The sequence below is a fragment of the Pinus tabuliformis genome, chromosome X, assembly GCF_031772625.1.
Source record: "Pinus tabuliformis cultivar Carrire ecotype Pingquan chromosome X, CPIR1, whole genome shotgun sequence".
Lineage (NCBI taxonomy): Eukaryota > Viridiplantae > Streptophyta > Pinopsida > Pinales > Pinaceae > Pinus > Pinus tabuliformis.
Genome location: NC_142308.1, coordinates 45271165 through 45287368, shown reverse-complemented (window position 1 = coordinate 45287368; position 16204 = coordinate 45271165).

The following is a 16204-nucleotide window of genomic DNA, read 5'->3' as shown; positions in this document are numbered from 1 at the left end:
TTAGAATGGTCCAAAAGTCATGGATCAAGCCATATCTAATCTTAGTCGTTGATTAGGGACTTAATCTTGGCCGTTGATTTGTCAACGAGAAAAGTATAAGAGGAGGCTTGAGGGTCACTTGGAGAACACACTAAGATATCAAGATTTCGACTTTCTGGGGCTAGGGTTGTTGAGAAAGTTGAGAGAGTGATAAGGATTTGCAAATCAGGGGCAGTGAATATAGAAGCAGAGAGGCAGAGATAGTGTCGCGAGGATCAGCGCAGCAGTCGGGGAAGCTGACGCAGAGGGCAAAAGTCAAAACTAACAGGAACTACCGAGAACAACTGGAACTGCCGGAATAGTCGGGAACAGCTGGAACTACATGAAAAGCTGACATAGAGGACATAAGACACAACTACACAGAACAACCGAAATTGCCGGAACAACCGAGAAAGTCGACGTAGAGGGTAGAAGCCGGAACTACTGGGAAAGCTGGCGTAGAGGGCAGAAGCTGGAACTGCCAGGAACAACCAGGAAAGCTAATGCAGAGGGCAGAAGCCAGAACTGCTGGGAACAAACGGAACTACTAGAACAACCGGGAAAGCTGACGCAGAGGGCAGAAGCCAGAACTGCCGAGATTTTTCTCTGTTGGGTGAGCCGGATTTGGCACCAGATTGTATTATGAAACTATTTAATAAATCAAACCCTCAAATAGCTGCACCAGTTTTCCCACATTGGGTTTTTCCAGGGCATTAGTCCAAAAATAATGGTGTCATTTGTGTGCTTGTTTTTGTTTCCTTCAATTGATGATCTGTAATGTGTTGAGCATGTACTTGTGTTTATTTTCAGTATTTACATGGTAAATAACTTGTTAATTAATCAGAACAAGTAGGAAGGAATAAATCAGAAAGTACATGGAGTTCTAACTATTAGACTTAGAAACTTCAACATGGTATCATAGCGTGGTTGCAGATCATAGGAGAACTGAGGACATCAGCAGAGTAGAGCAGCAGCAGTGGAAAATGGTTGTCTCGAGTGACAGAAGCTGTTCCTAGCAGCAAAGCAGCAAGGGAGGGGTGACACAGTGCTTGCGTCATCAAGTTCGAGCTAAGAAGAGGCTACGCAGAGGCTGAGTGAGGCAAAGACAGGCTCACGTAGAGCCATGCAGAGGTTGGGGGGCTGATGCAGTTGGATGAGAAAGCTAGTTTCCCAGTGTCGGGACTGCACAGAGCCTAGGATCTCTCACCTTCAGGTTGCTCGGGTTTAGGAGGTTGTGGCTAAGTTATAGAGTGGAGCTGGAGGGGTATTGTAGTTAGAACAGTACCTAACAGGGCAAGCCCAAGGAGGAGGGAGTTGCTACCGAGGGTTTCTAGCCGAGAAATCTGGATCAGTGGTGCAACTGCACAGACGACCAGAGTAGGGGGCATCTCGACATTGACAAAAGGGTTTCCAGGAGGGAAATCGAGGCTAGGAGGGAGTTACATCGAGAACTTCTAGGAGGGAAGTAGAAGAGGAGCGAAATGACACTCCACGAAGTAAGAACCAGGACAGATTGGACGGAGCCTCAATCTTCATAGTCTCAAAGGCCAAAATCTTATCCGTACTTGAAAAATATCATGTCAAGCACTTCACCTTGAAGACAATATCAGTCCCAGTTGACCCAACTGACAATGACAGGTATGAAGAAGCAATGGCGAGGGACAAGAGTATCATTCTTGAGGGGGTCAAGGATCATATAGTAATACATATTGTCGAGAAGAATATGGCACGGGAGATGTGGGAGGCCCTGACCAAGTTGTATCAGCATACTTCCGTGCAGAGGAAGATGCTCCTAGAAAATCAGCCGCGGTGATACTAGATGCAGAAGGGAGACTAGATCGACACCTTCCTTGGTCGATTGAAGGAGATCCGAGATCAACTGACTTCTATAGGGGCCACACTAGATCCAAAGTTGATGGTGAGAACAACCCTGAATGCAGTCTCAGAAGACTAGGAGGTGTTTGTCCAAAGCATACTGGGCAGGGCGACCCTTCCATATTGGGAGGAAATGTGGGTGGCTCTTTTCCAAGAAGAGATCAGGAGGGTGACCAAGACGGGAAGCAACAGCAAGGGGATCAGAATCAAGAAGGAGGAGGTGGATGTTTCCCTGGCATCTGAGGGTAAGCAAGAAAAGCGGAAGAAGAAGGACCTCTCAAAGGTCAAATGCTTCCACTGTGGGGAGCTGGGTCATTATGCGACCCAGTGTCTGAGGAAGAAGAGCAAGGGAGAGGCTTCCGAGACCAAGGCAACGCTAGTAAGGGTAGAGAAGGAAGTGGAGACAGACGATGAATGTGCCATGAGTGTTCATGTGCCACTTCAGAAGAAGTGGGGAGACATTGAGATGTAGTCAGGAGGATTACAGGTGATGAGGGGAAGGATCCTCGAGGTACCCAGCCTCTTGGATTAGACCTTGATACAGGAGCCCCGAAGAGGAGTAGCAGCACATGCGATGTCAGTAGAGACGGATGCAGATGGAGTGATAGAGGGAGCTACAGTTTAGGATTCCCAAGACAATGTGAGGCTAGCAGGCTGCAACAGTGCAAGAGGCACAAGAGTGTTGCACCAGTGTAGGATGGCATAGAGAGGTGTGCAACAGTGCGAGATGCATGGAGTTGTTGCAGCAATGCAAAGGTTAGAGAGGGAGCACTTGTCAATGACAAAGGGAGTTTTAGCATCAGGAGTGTTTCTAGCTCGATGGAGATGTCAGAGTTGGGAGATCAGTTACTTACTTCTTAGTAACTGAGTTGCAGTGCAACAGTTAGCAGTAGTAGTGCTATGGGCAACACGATGCAACATGATGAGAGGGGTTGCAGTGCAGATGCAGCAGTGGCAGTGGCAGGGCCATGGACAATAACACAGATGTAGAGGGAGTTGTTGTACATATGCAGCAGTGGGAGGGCCATGGGCAACAACACGAATGTAAAGGGAGCTGTCGTACAGATGCAACAGTGGAAGTGGCAGAGCCATGGGTAGCAGTACGAGATGCAGCAGTGCATGTGATGGGCAGCAGGCCTAACATCAGCACAGGGACTGATGCCAGATGGTCAAGGTCATGCTCAGTGAAGAGTATTGTTAGAGCACAGTCCTTGCTAGGAGGGAGTGTTGATTTGGGGTAGCATCAGATGTGCTCTAGCCACAAAAATTGGTGGAGAGGCTAGGGCACATGAGATATCCAATACCTAGAAAGGGTTTGGGCAGATTCTAAACAGTTTGGGAAATATTAAAATAATTAATATTTTAAATGAAGTCCCAAGTATAAACTTAGGGAAATGAAAATATTAATGTGAATTGATATAAAACTGTGTTAGAATAGTCTAAAAGTCATGGATCAATCCAAATCTAATCTTAGTCATTGATTAGGGGCTTAATATCGACCGTTGATTTGTCAATGAGAAAAGTATAAGAGGAGGCTTTAGGGTCACTTGGAGAACACACTAAGAGAATAAGATTTCAACTTTTTGGGGCTGGGGTTGCTGAGAAAGTTGAGAGAGTGATCAACAGTTGCAGCTGAGGGGCAGTGAATACAGAAGTAGAGAGGCAGAGATAGTGCCGGGAGGATCAACGCAGCAGCCGGGAAAGCTGACGCAGAGGGCAAAAGCCGGAACTACCAGGAACAACCGGAACTGCCGAGAAAGTTGACGCAAAGGGCGGAAGCCAGAATTGTCGGGAACAGTCGGAACTGCCTGAAACTGCTGGAATAGCCGGGAAAGATGATGCAGAGGGCAGAAGCCAAAACTGTCGAGAATAGTTGGAACTGCCGGAACTGTCGGGAATAGCTGGAACTGCCGGAACAGCCGGGAAAGCTGACGCAGAGGGCAGAAGCCGAAATTGCTGGGAACAATCAGAACTGCTGGAACAACCGGGAAAGTTGACACAAAGGGCAGAAGTTGGAACTGCTGATATTTTTCTCTGTTGGGTGAGCCGAATTTGGCACCTAGATTGTATTATGAAACTACTTAATAAATCAAACCCTCAGATAATTGCACCGGTTTTCCCACATTGGGTTTTTCCGGGGACATTAGTCCAAAAATAACAGTGTCATTTGTGTGCTTGTTTATGTTTCCTTCAGTTGATGATCTATAATATGTTGAGCATGTACTTGTGTTTATTTTCAGTATTTACATGGTAAATAACTTGTTAATTAATCAGAACAAGTAGGAAGGAATAAATCAGAAAGTACATGGAGCTCTAACTATTAGACTTAGAAACTTCAACATGGTATCATAGCGTGGTTGCAGATCACAGAAGAACTGAGGACATTAGCAGAGCAAAGCAGTAGCATCGGAAAACAATTGTCCTGAGTGACAGAAGTTGTTCCTAGCAACAAAGTAGCAAGATCAAGTTCAAGCCAAGAAGACGTTGCGTAGAGGCTGAGGGAGGCAAAGATAGGCTCATGCAGAGCCATGCAGAGGCTAGGGGGGCTAATGCAATTAGTTGAGAAAGCTAGTTTTCCTGTGCCGGGACTGCGCAGAGCCTAGGAGCTCTCACCTTCAGGTTGATGGGGTTTAGGAGGCTATGGGTAAGTTGTAGAGTGGAGTTGGTGGGGTACTGTAGTCAGAACAGTACCTAACAGGGCAAGACCAAGGAGGAGGGAGTTGCTACCGAGGGTTTCTAGGCGAGAAATCTGGATCAGTGGTGTAGTTGCACAAATGATCAGAGTAGGGGGCATCTCGACATCGCCATAATTGTTTCCAGGAGGGAAGTGGAGGCTCGGAGGGAGTCACATCGAGAACTTCCAGGAGGGAAGTAGAGGAGAAGCAGAATGGCACTACACGAAGTAAGAGACCGAGATAGACAGGACGGAGCCTCAAAATTCATAGTTTGGAAGGCCAAAATCTTATCCATACTTGACAGAAATCGCATCAAACACTTTGCCTTGAAGACGATAGCGGTCCTAATTGACCCAGCTGATAATGACAGGTATGAGGAAGCAATGACGAGGGCCAAGAGTACCATTCTTGAAGGCATCAAGGATCATATAGTACCACATATTGCCAAGAAGAATACGACATGGGAGATGTGGGAGGCCCTGACCAAGTTGTATTAGCGTACTTCCATGCAGAGGAAGAAGCTCCTATAAAATCAGATGCAGTCATACCAGATGCAGAAGGGAGAACAGATCGACACCTTTCTCGGCCGATTGAAGGAGATTTGAGATCAACTGACTTCTATAGGGGCCACACTAGATCTAGAGTTGATGGTGAGAACAACCCTGAATGAGGTCTTAGAAGACTGGGAGGTGTTTGTCCAGAGCATACTTGGCAGGGAGACCCTTCCAAATTGGGAGGAAATGTGGGTGGCTCTTCGCCAAGAAGAGATCAGGAGGGTGACCAAGACGGAAAGCAGCAACAAGGGGATCAAAATCAAGAAGGAGGAGGTGGATGTTGCCCTGGTATCTGAGGGTAAGCAAGAAAAGTGGAAGAAGAAGGACCTCCCAAAGGTCAAATGCTTCCTCTGTGGATAGCTAGGTCATTATGCAACCCAGTGTCCAAGGAAGAAGAGCAAGGGAGAGGCTTCCGAGACCAAGGCAACGCTGGTAAGGGTAGAGAAGGAAGTGGAGACAGACGATGATTGTGCCATGAGTTCTCAAGTGCCACTTCATAAGAAGTGGGGAGACATTGAGCTGTAGTCAGGAGGATTACAGGCGATGAGGGGAAGGATCCTCGAGGTACCCAGCCTCTTGGATTAGACCTTGCTACGGGAGCCCTGAAGAGGAGTAGCAGTATAGGTGATTTCAGTAGAGACGGATGCGGATGGAGTGACAGAGGGAGCTCTAGTGCAGGATTCCCAGGACAGCGCGAGGCTAGAAGGTTGCAACAATGTGAGAGGCATGAGAGTGTTGCAATAGTGCAGGATGGTAGAGAGAGGTGTGCAACAGTGCAAGATGCAGGGAGTTGTTGCAGTAACCCAAAGGTCAGAGAGGGAGCACTAGTCAGCGACAGAGGGAGTTTCAACATCAGGAGTGTCTCTAGCCTGACAGAGATGTCAAAGTTGGGAGATCAGTTACTTACTTTTCAGTAACTGAGTTGACGTGTAGCAGTTAGCAATGGTAGTGCTATGGGCAACACGAAGCAGCATGATGAGAGGGGTTGCAGTGTAGATGCAACAGTGGCAGTGGCAGGGCCATGGTTAGCAACACGGATGCAGAGGGAGCTATCGTACAGATGCAACAGTGGTAGGGACATGGGTAGCAGCACAGATGTAGAGGGAGCTGTCATACAGATGCAACGGTGACAGGGCCATGGGCAGCAACATGGATGTAGAGGGAACTGTTGTATAGATGCAGCAGTGGCAGTGGCAGAGCCATGGGTAGAAGTACGAGATGCAGCAGTGCATGTGATGGGCAATAGGCCTAGCATCAGCACAGGGACTGATGTCGGATGGTCAGGGTGATGCTCAGTGAGGAGTATTGTTAGAGCATAGTCCTCGCTAGGAGGGAGTGTTGATTTGGGGTAGCATCGAATGTGCTCTAGCCACAAAAATTGGTGGAGAGGCTAAGACACATGAGATCTCCAATACCCAGAAAGGGTTTTGGCAAATTCTAAACAGTTTGGGAGATATTAAAATAATTAATATTTTAAATGAAGTCCCTAAGTCTAAACTTAGGGAAATTAAAATATTAATGTGAATTAGTATAAAACTGTGTTAGAATGGTCCAAAATTCATGGATCAATCCAAATCTAAGCTTAGTCATTGATTAGGGACTTAATCTCGGCCGTCGATTTGTCAATGAGAAAAGTATAAGAGGAGGCTTGAGGGTCACTTGGAGAACACACCAAGAGATTAAGATTTCGACTTTCTGGGGCTAGGGTTGCTAAGAAAGTTGAGAGAGTGATAAGGAGTTGCAGCTGAGGGGGCAGTGAATACAGAAGTAGAGAGGCAGAGATAGTGCTGGGAGGATCAGTGCAACAGCTGGGAAAGCTAACGCAGAGGGTAGAAGCCAGAACTACCGGGAACAGTTAGAACTATCGGGAAAGATGACACAAAGGGAAAACGCCAGAACTGCCCGAAACTATCGGAACAACTAGGAAAGCTGACACAGAGGGTAGAAGCTGGAACTGCCAGAATAGCCAGGAAGGCTGACGCAGAGGCCAGAAGCCAGAATTTTTGGGAAGAGTCGGAACTGCCGGGAACTGCTGAAACAGCCAGGAAAGATGACGTAGAGGGCAAAAGCTGGAATTGCCGAGATTTTTCTCTATTGGGTGAGCCAAATTTGGCACCCAGATTGTATTATGAAACTACTTAATAAATCAAACCCTCAGATAGCTGCACCGATTTTCCCACATTGGGTTTTTCCAGGGACATTAGTCCAAAAATAACGGTGTTTTTTGTGTGCTTTTTTTTGTTTCCTTTAGTTGATGATCTATAATGTGTTGAGCATGTAGTTGTGTTTATTTTCAGTCTTTACATGGTAAATAACTTTTTAATTAATCAGAACAAGTAGGAAGGAATAAATCAAAAAGTACATGGAGGGTTTCTAACTGTTAGAGTTCGAAACTTCAACAAATAGGAGCTATGGATGAGATAGATTCAGGCCATTATTTTAGTTCTTATGACAGATCTACTGAGACAGGGTATCTAGATCAAGAAAAGTTTAGATCTATACCGGCTAGACCCTGGACTGACAGATCTGGTGAGTAATTGCACGTTCGTCCTGTGCAATCTGGGCGGATCGTGTCCCTACGTTGACAGGAAGAAAAATCGCAGTAATTTGCTTGCATCTTCCTAGGATATTGGTCGTTGTTGCATCATTTCGATCACAATTAGCATAGAAGGATGGCCCAGGTGCATGTAGTGGTGTTGCTGGAGCAGATCTGACCCAAAAGAAAAAATTAATGAAAGAAAAAATGAGCCTTTCTGTTTCGCAGACTACAAAACTGTTGTTCGATAGCCAGAGGAGGAAGATATGGAAATGCTCTAACCGTTCTGGCACAGAGCATTGGTTTTGGAACTATCTATCATCATGCTAGCTGGGGGCCACAACCCTATTATCATCAGTCCTCTTAGAGGTAGAACGCTCGAAGCCCGTGCGTTTGCCAACCCTTGTAACCAAGCAATGATTTGGTTTGCAACATCCCACAAAAAAGGGGCACAGATCATCTTAATCACCTCAGATCTTCCATCGCCACTTATCTTGTTTGCCTCTGACCCTCCATTGTTGTAGTCCTTCGTCATTCCCTCCATTTCGAATTGTTTTGCAAGGCTCTGTTTCTTAAACTTCAACATCACCACTATAATGACATTTGTTAGATATCAATACAATTTTCCTTTCACATGTTATATGTCCACCACCTCCCCCGGATGCGGGTGATATATGAGATGGGACAGGCGTTGGGAGATGGCCACATGCCAGCCCGTGGCCATCACGTGGTAGCAGTAAAGAACATAGCCATTGACTGCAGCTGGTATAAGGTGGGATGGCAGAAGAGAGTTAATGAACCGCGAGGTAATTTGGCTCAGGCGACAGCACCAGTTATGGCGGGGGAGCTCCAAAGCAGAGCCGGTGAAGTTATAAGGGACATCGCTGCTTGGGATCAGAGAATGTTTGGGGTTTTGCAGTTGCCTGGCCTCTCCGTCTCTGTCGGGATTTCTTATCCGTATGTCTGGTTCATCCCTCAATCGGAGTTGGGTGCAGGGGGTCTGGTTGCAGGGGATTTGAACTACCCTGTGGTTTGTTGGAATTTCGCACCTTTGCATCCCACGAGAATGGTGAGACCTCGACAGCGCATGCTTAGCCACCGAGGTACTTCCAGAGGGGGAATCATGCGCAGTCATGAAGCGGACAATGCTGTCCATTGTTGCCACTGCAACCTCGCTCGCTCTACTGACGCCAACCCCCTCCACTCCAGCCAATTCATGGATGCAAGGGCTTCGAGCTCGAATGCCCTGCCTGCCTTTGGTTCGGCTAGATTCAATTTCAGCAGTGCCATGAACAATCTGTGGATTAGCGCACATGTCTCAATCTTTTTCATTGAAAATACCCGGGAAGATGAGGAAGCCCTGGACGAACAGGGGCAGAGGACGAATGACAATCAGAAGCATGAAGCAGCGGCCTCTGAAGCGGATAAGGAGCAGAAGGTTAAGGATGCGGCCTCAGACCTCGAAGACGTAATGCATCGCAAGCAAGATAAGAAGCCGGGAACTTGCGAGGAGGAAGACACCTTTCCCACTGCGGCTGAAAGAGAAGCCTATGGCTGGTGCTGGGTAGAGGAGGTGCAAATGGACAACTGAGGACGCCCGCACATAAGGTTTCTATGGCCTTCTGTATGGTCTTTTGCTGTTTTTTTATTGACTCTGTTAAAGTAACAATGCTTCTGGTCTCTTTCGTGTCTGGGTCTATGTCCATGTTCATGAATTTTGTGTCAATGATTAGGGTAAGGTCGGTGTCCCCTGCGTGGGATGAAATGGTTGGTGCCCCTGCGTGGGCATGCTCCTATGGAAGTCTGGTTTCTGTGTCTGGCGCCCTTGTGTGGGCTAGTTTTGGGATGACTCAATTGCTCTCGGGTGACATACCCAGAGCCTGACTCTCTCCTGTTTCACCATGATGTATTTTTGAAACCTGTACATAATATAATAGTTTAGTCTTTTGCCGAGAAAAAAAAAATATGTCCACCACCTCTATTTCCTAAAAATCATTATTTATTTAAAATACTATTTATTCAATAATCTGGCACACTTATTTGTTTATTAGAAAATCTATTTAATTTATGTTATTCTACAACGACTATTCAATTTTGTTTATCACCAAGGATTACCCCCTGTGGTGAAAGGGAGGCCAACCCTTGTCACCTAGAGCGGGAGGGTCTAGGATCCTCAATTACCGGACAATTTGTGCACCAACACACTCTCATTCCTTCAAAGGTAACTCAGCGGATAAAACCTCCTTATCATTAATTTTATCTCTCTCTCTCTCCACATTTGAATTGAGACGCTTTGTGTCCAAAACCCTATAGATGTTGGGGTGTTGCAAGTCCCTCTATATAAAGGACAATGTTCCATGCCTAATGTAAAATCACTGAATAGTTGGTGGGTGAAGGTAGTGTGGCCTTGAGACACCCTGTTTTAGCAGATGATATTGGTTTAATCCCCTGAGTGGACGATGGTTGTATGTGAGAAAAGTGGTTCAATGTGTTTAATTGTTTTGATAGCTAGTGGGTGGAGGTGAGAGAACCTCGAGACACCCTGTTTTCAATTGATATTATTGATTTAAAAACTTCTCTGAAAGCACTCTACCTCAAGCTTTGGAATCTAGCTCGAGGGTGAAAACTACAAGAAATACTTTCTTGCAACTTGCTTATGGTTGGGTGGAGAGTTGAAGTCCCACTCTCAGTTGGAAAATCATTTGTTGCGTAAGATAAGTATATAATTGCATTCTTATGTTTCAATGTTCTATACATGTGGTTTGTACTGGTTAAAAATGTTAGTGATATGAATTTAGGGCTTCATTCATAAACAAGAAACATTATTATTGTGTGCAAAAAATTATAAGGAAATATTTTTTTCTTGCTATTAATTATGAACTTAGTAGTAGTCTTAATATTTGGGCAAATGTACAGTGAAATATCGTCGTTAAAATGATGTTTGTGTTTAATTTGAGTTTGAAATTTTTTCCAGTGCCGCGTATGTAGCTATATATGTATATGTATATTTATATTTATATGTACATGTACATAATGTGGTGACCAATCTCTCAAATAGGATAAATCTAGGCCGTCTATGGGTGAGCGTCCTTGGTTGTTGGACATCCTTGGAGGTTCCTCCCTTGGGGTTTCAAATCAAGTGCAACAAAAAAATTCTAGGATCAAATCCCCAAGATGATGTGGCACCATGGGGCTAGGTTGAATTCCCAATTCGAAACGACGAAGGGAATACCCTCCCCACCCCCCAAAAAAAGGTTAAATGATACAGGAAACCTTTACAGTGGACCCTCAATTATGTGGCACATGATGTGGAGGATGTAACAAGATGATGTCGCCTGACGTTAGGGACCGGTGATATCACCCCGAAACTCAAAGGTTTTAGATGAGGAGCATGGTGGAACTCTTGGGAATTAAGTCCCAAGGTGACGTGACATGTGGGGCCTGTTCACTAGGTACGAGTGTTGTGTGGCGCTAGTGTATTTGTTTATAGGCCAAGGGGAAAGCTAAGTCTTATTACAAGCTGTGTATTGCCACATAGCCCGGAAGGTCATGCCTGACAGTTTCAATAGGGAACAACATTGAAACTCACCGAGATTCTATGTAGTGGGGTGATGTGGCTATAAAGGGCTTGCACCTGCATACATCCAAAGCAAAAATAAATATATTGTTATAGTTGGTTGTAGGGACCATATAACTGGGGTTATATGTGACCTGGTATGAGCGAGTCAACAAATACTGTAACAACCCTTGTTTTATTTTCCATGTAAATAAAATAAGACCAAGGTCATGGGACATATATGCCAAACTGAATGTCAGACAAAACATAGTGATGGGTATCACTTGTGATTAATTTATGACTATGGAAATTGGCAAAGGCAAAGTGGCAATAATTAGCATTTTTTTTTATGAAATAAAGGAAAATAGGAGAAAAGGAAGGTGAATAGACACAGATTTGCATGAGAGGGAAATTGAAGGAAAATGAAGAAATTAAAGGCCTCAAAGATAAAAAGGCTTATGAGGATCAGTTCACATATTTTTGCTGGTTAACCTTTTGTTAGTTTAGTTTTGGAGCTCTCATTTCATTCTCTCATACTCTTGCACACTTAGAGTATTCTTGGAGCACTTTGGCATACATTGGATTTTGAGGAAGAAGGCAAAGGAAAGTAGGAAAGCACAAGGGAATAGTTGGATAAACAACTACAACTGGATTGCTTTGCAGGTAACAGATTGCATGTTTGATTTCCTTGCTTATTTCTAGATGCATGATATATGCATGTGATTTTTTGGTTATGTATTGTCATTGGCATGGAGATTTACTTGGATTGGAAGTGGTTTTAGCCTTGCCATACCATTTCCTATATAGCCATGGCGTTGTGGGTTTCTCCACTTGTTATTTTTCTAGGTGGTGCTCATGTTCCTTATCGTTGTGGGTTGGAACAAATGCTTTGGAATCCTTGGAACAACTTGGGTTGAGTTACTAGTCCTGAAGCCTAGGTTGGGACAAACGCTCTGGAGCCCTTGGTGGGTTGAGTTACTAGTCCCTAGAGCCAGGTTGGACAAATGCTCTAGAGCCCTGAAAGGTTGTGGGTTGAGTTACTAGTTCCTAGAGCCTTGGACAAATTGGGTAGAGACAGATCTAGTTGGTGTTAGTGATTTCTGACCGTAGAGGTGGAATCTCTATGGTTGAGGGTCGAGGTGATTTGGCCTATGGAAGCCCTAGTTGGTTTTTTCTTGGTTTATTCCATGAGATCCCACATTCATGCTTGGAATATGGCACGAGGGTGATTGGCTGAAAGAGAGATTTGGTTCAGCCCAATCTATGGTCAAGCGGTACGTGGAAGTCCCTACCTTGGTGGGTATTTTCATGTGTTAATATGATACTTTTTCTTATTGTGATCTATGAGAAATTGTAGTGATTATGTTGGTGATATTATGGTTGATTTTCCATGGTTCCTATTCTAGTTACATGCCGGTTATATGATGTGTTTCACCTATGGATCTTGTCATGAATTGTTTAGTTATTGATTGGTTGATGAATGTATGGACTAATAAGTGTTGTTGCAACTATGAGGAGAGGTCATAGAGCCTTTTTGGCGATTATCATATGAATCTCATACTAATATGATCATATATGCATTCATGACTTGTAGCTTACATGTTTTCCATGTGTTTGACAAAATGTTTGTTATAGACTGGGCATGTCGTGGGACAGTTCTTATTCAAGTTTTGCATGAAAATCTTTTTCATTATGTCGTTTGTCATTCTAAGAAGTTACATGCAGTTCTGGGCAGTGGTCTGGAGTTTTACCTGGAAAAGTGGCTCAGATCTCAGGACCGCTCCCTCTAAACTGGAGATGTTGGGCTATAACCACATGGAGGCAGTGTTATGTTGCGGTTGGAGGCCTATAACCGCACTCTAGCCTGATCATTCATGTGGTTGTGGGCAAAAAAGAGCCCCAACTCAGGGTTTGGTAATCTGGGGTGGTCCTTTGGACCCCAAGTGTCTTGTATCCCTGAGAAACGTTGTGAGTTGTCAATTTGTCAACCCCAATCATATAGCTGGAGCTTGGAGGTGGGGTCATGCCATAATACCTCTTTGTCTCATGTTTACCCTGGCAGGCTTGTGAAATTGGCTAAATGTGGGAGGATGCATTACAACTACTACTTGGTATGACGTGGCATGTAATCTGACAACCATGTGGGCGCCACATGGTAGGTCTGATGATGTGGAACAATTCAATTGTCCAAGAATTTACACGGTCATATCTTTTGATCTGGGATCATAATTAAGACGGTTTTTATATCATTGGAAAGGTCTCGATGAGAGGAGTGCAACGATGTCACCCATTTCTCATTTTGATAAAGTCAAAAGAAGTCAAAAAAATTAGACCCCATTTTCATAATATGACAATGGGAGTCAAGTCATCATAGTAACTATCTCCTTCTACCCTTAGTTTGGGCTAGGGTTAGTAAGGGGTGTGTTACATAGTGGTATTAGAGCTTCCAAGTTCAACACTTAGACTATATGGGCCCTATCATAGAATAAATGAAGGTATAATGCTTGAGACTCTATTAGAGAGTCAAATTGTTTGATAATTTCTTGTTGTAGGTGTTGGTCACAACATTATAATCATGGCTTGTATATGGATTGTTTGCTTGTGTAAGTGAATGTTGGGTGTAGTGTTGTAATGGAATGATCATGAGTTGATTGTATGCATAACCATGATACATTATAAATGTGATATATATTTTTCTAACTAACCCCCCTTGAGATTGCAGATGCAATGGTTGTTGGCATGGACAAAGAAGGTTGACTGCAAGAATGCTAAAGATCGAGTTTTAAAATTTTATAATGATAGTCTCAGTAAAGAGATTGGTATTCGATTGATGTTGTTGGCCTTAGTAAAGAGGTTGATAGTAATTAATGTTGATGGTTTTGATAAAAGACATATTTTTTTTAAACTTGAGTATGCATGATTATAAATGGATGATATGCTCATGTACATGAACAAATTAATTTTGAAAAAATTGTTGAGATATAAGTATGCCTAATTATGTTTGGGATTTTGAGGCATGTGACTAATGAAAAAACTTATATATGTCTGTAGTTGTAGGACATGATGCTTCGTATATCATGATAGGGAAACAACCAATATGTATTTTTCATTAATAAAACACTAACTAATGAGTGTATGTGGTAGCATAACAATACTCAATGGCAGTGAAAGAAGCCTATATCGTGGCATGGTGCAACAAACATGAATGGTTGGAAATTGCTTGAGATTTTATTCATGAATCATTGGGAACACTGGACTTGTGAGGATTGAGTTGATTTTTTGGATTGCCATGTTTTATGCTTATTTGTTGTGGCCTTAAATTGTTGGATTCGTGGATTGCTTGTCTTTGATCATTGAATTGCGCATGGTCATGCTATTTTGTTTCACGATTTTATGATTGTTGTCATGAATTCATTTCTTTTTATTGTTGCCCTATTTTCCTTTGAATCTTGCCTTTCATTATTCGTGCTTTGGGGGCCTTGGGAACATTGGTTGGGCATGGCAGGAAGACCACGGGGCTCTGGTAAGAGAGTTAAGAAGGACCAACAAAAATTATGGCCTAGAAGAGGCCCTACGAATATTAAAGAGCATGAACAAAAATGAGAAAGGTTGGCCTTGGGCGACGAGTTGGGAAAAAGCGTCGTTGGTTTACGTTGGAGCATCACTCCTAAAAATGACAACAAGTAGGAATAAAATTATGTACATGTTGAAAATTGTTGTGTGAACAACAACAACAATGCAAGGAGTTCTTTAGAAACTCTGGTTTTATTTGGCATATGTTTATATATATATAGATATATATATATGTCCATGACTTAGTGGAAAACAATATGACAACTAAGTGGGTTGGTTTGGTCCATGGGCATTATGGACGATGAGATGAAAACCATGAAAATGGCTCAAAATGAGGTTCTCTTGACCCTGAATCTAATTACATATGCAAACGTATGTTCATGATCATGCCATTGTGTCTGAGAGGGCTTGTTAGGAATCATTCTTGTGGAAGAATGATTATATAAAAATTTAATTGATGCAAATGCAAATGGCTAGATGGAATGAAATAATAAGTTGTCCAATGAGATTCCCAGTTGAAAGAGGAATCGATGGGGCAAGGAAATCCCTAGTTGACTTATGAGTTTAATGTCGTAAGAACACTACAAGGAAAAGACATTCTAGCAGAGGTTTTTGTGGAGGCCCTTATAAAAATAGCTCAAAAAATTGTTTGTAGCGGAGGAGGGGGGGTAGATGTTTTAGCAGATGTTTCTTTGCCGGTGCGTCTAAATTATTCAAGTGCATAGGTGATTTATTATCAATACACACACTGAGGCTGCATATAACATGGTGCACCGTATTTTTTTTTTTTTGAAAATAAAAAACCACGGTGCGCTAAATACCCAAACACATTGTATGTATAACCATGTACATTATAAATGTGATATATATTTTTCTAACTAACCCCCCTTGAGATTACAGATGCAATGGTTGTTGGCCTGGACAAAGAAGGTTGACTGCAAGAATGCGAAAGATTGAGTTTTAAAATTTTATAATGATAGTCTTAGTAAAGAGATTGATATTCGATTGATGTTGTTGGCCTTAGTAAAGAGGTTGATAGTAATTAATGTTGATGGTTTTGGTAAAAGACCGATTCTTTTTAAAACTTGAGTATGCATGATTATAAATGGATGATATGCTCATGTGCATGAAAAATTTAATTTTGAAAAAATTGTTGAGATATAAGTATGCCTAATTATGTTCTGGATTTTGGGGCATGTGACTAATGGACAAACTTATATATGTGTGCAGTTGTAGGACATGATGCTTGATATAGCATGATAGGGAAACAACCAATATGTATTTTTCATTAATAAAACACTAACTATTGAGTGTATGTGGTAGCATAGCAATACTCAGTGGTAGTGAAAGAGGCCTATATCGTGGCATGGTGCCGCAAGCATGAATGGTTGGAAATTGCTTGAGCTTTTATTCATGA